This window comes from Penaeus chinensis, chromosome 1, assembly GCF_019202785.1.
Source record: "Penaeus chinensis breed Huanghai No. 1 chromosome 1, ASM1920278v2, whole genome shotgun sequence".
Classification (NCBI taxonomy): domain Eukaryota; kingdom Metazoa; phylum Arthropoda; class Malacostraca; order Decapoda; family Penaeidae; genus Penaeus; species Penaeus chinensis.
In genome coordinates this window covers 6081592-6084091 of record NC_061819.1, presented here as the reverse complement: position 1 = coordinate 6084091, position 2500 = coordinate 6081592, and the positions used below count along the sequence as shown (strand labels likewise).

Sequence of the window (2500 nt, the reverse complement as noted above, 5' to 3'; positions counted from 1 at the left end):
GGTAATGTATAGGGGTTAGATCAAGTGAAGGATGTATATGCATTTGAGGAATGAAAACAGGTTGTCAAAGCAGAAAGTGTGAGAAGCTGTGGGAGGGATCACGAAAAATCGGTCCCATTTGGCTAGGCTAAACAGAGTATTTAAGAATTTTGTAGAGATGGGGGTAGTAAAAGGATGGGGGAGTGTGGAAGAGGGAGTAGTGTTGAGGGAGGTAGTGTTATGGGGAGGTGGACAATAAAGTTGTAAGGTAGTAATATGGGAGGATGGGGTAGTTGATGAAGAAGGTTGTGGGGGTATAGTTGTTGAAGTCGAACATGTTGGGAGAGTAGAAATGTCTCCTAGGGATACTGTACTAGTAGGCATTGAGGAGGGGGTATTAGTTGTAGCGTTCAGAGCCGTGGTCAAAGGAATGCCTGGGGTCCGGGAATAGGGCGAGTTTGAATTGATGGAGCTATTTGATGGAGAGGCAATTGCCTCTAATAATGGTATGGTTAATGGTTAATGGTTATTGGTTATTCATTGTTGGCCATGATAAGCCTGGAGTATGTTGGGGAGAGAAACGGCCCACCCCTCAGGGTCGCTTGAGGGGTAAGGGCTAGACAACTAAAGCAGGGGAATGCCGTGCCCATGGCTCCCTCAGGTCGTTCAGGACTGGCACAAAGTCAGCCTTTCATCCTTTCAGCACGGCTCTCACACCTTAGGAAGTGGATAGCAGAAGGGCTTGGTGAAGGGACAGAAACGAAAAAGTAGGAGGGGGAAAAAAAAGACCATGCAAAATTTGTTGAGTCGAGGGCTGAGTCCCAAGGTTGGGGAGTTCCCCAGCATTGAGTCCCAGTCTCCGCCTCCTAAGCCCCCCCACGACAACAACGGGCAAGGGATTGGGGGGGGGGGGGATGAGTAACGAAACGGTATGTATATATCCTTTCGGTTAATCTCAGTGTTCTTTATCTTGTGTTAAAAATCGGATCATAGTTTTCGCTATTATTATTCCAGAAGTCTTAGTGTTTCTCTCAGGAGTCACATCCACTTTCGATCAGGTGAACGAGAAAATAAATGTTTGCTTGTTTCAATTCTAGCAACTACTGGCTGCGTGGTTCCAAGAAGGGTTCACAAAAAAAAATGTAAGAACCTATTCGCAGTGATATCTGGTATTTTGAAAAAAAAAATCTTTGTTCTGAATAAATGGGCACTTTATTTCGCCCTCTGCTTTTATTTGTCATTTATTAAAGGTATTTTTTTTTATACATTTTGATACGCTGTGATACATGTTTACATCATTGGAACCTGTTGAAACATCTCTTCATTTTGTATCAAAGTATACTTTATACGGTTTGATACACTCCGGCCACCCAATCTGAGCGTGACATTTTTTCAGATATATTCCATATAGTCTCAGCCAGGGATTTATATTTTCATTAATTACGAATCGCATCCTAAGTTTCTTGATATAACTTTTTGTTGTAAAGATGCATAAAATGTTTCTGTGCCTTTTAAACAATACATCAAATACATATTCACTTTATATGGGTAAGATTTGAAGTCGCTCATGACAGTCGCTGCAACAACACGACAAGAATTTCCAACTGTCCAAGTCATACTTAGTGGGATGAATGTCTCCAAAATCATTCTGTATGGCTGTGTAGTTTGATTTGCTAATATAAATTTAATCAATAAGCCAAGGAAATGTCCGGGATCATTGGTATTACGCAGTTGTCTACTTTGGACACTTACGTAACTTCGACATTTCATACGAAGTACAATGTATGTAATAAGACAAAAATAATTTGACTGATTATGGGAAATAACAGCATACTAAGAACTTAAGTGGTTTTCTATTGGCTTTTTCATGCGAAATAAAAAAAATAAAAAAAAATTACTTCCCTTTTCTCAGAACTTCGTATTATCAGCACAAACTTTGATATCGTGTTTTGTTGCGACCATGATACAACTTGAAACAATATATCAAAGTGTTTGGGGTTTCGAGGTGTTATAAAAAAGGCCTTAAATGTTTATTTCCTTGTCTGCCAATGTACATTCGATTACAGTATATGCGTAGGTGCAGATTAAATTGACATACTTGTGTTTGGTCACAAAATCAGTTTTTCGTATATTTTGATATGTTTTTGAGCTAGTAAAACGACTGGGGTGTTTTCTTTTCATCAGATCCAAACACTGATTCAATAAACAGAATATATACTATGTTATAATCATTTTAGAACTTTAATTGAAGGCAATATCGTGGTAGGGCTACAGTGAATACATAGATGACTGTGTGTATGTGCGTGTTTATTTGAGGAACTGAAGTTGTTAAACATCTGATGAAAAATCATTGGTTTTATATTTTATACATATGTTGAACCCCTTCCCGCGCAAAATATCATAACATGTAGTTTACAACAAACTTATATAATATAATATATATATTTTTTTTTTTTTTTTTTTTTTTTTTTTTGCGTGAGGCTAATCGGGTAAATGGTAGGATGCTAATTATATTTTAAAA

The 2500-nt window shown here is 38.1% G+C and overlaps 1 protein-coding gene across 1 annotated transcript in view; it reads right to left on the bottom strand.

Moving 5' to 3' along the window:
• Window positions 1-2500, bottom strand: part of LOC125029815 — an 18935-nt gene that overhangs the window by 11141 nt on the left and 5294 nt on the right. The gene's annotated exons all lie outside the window — the stretch shown is intronic.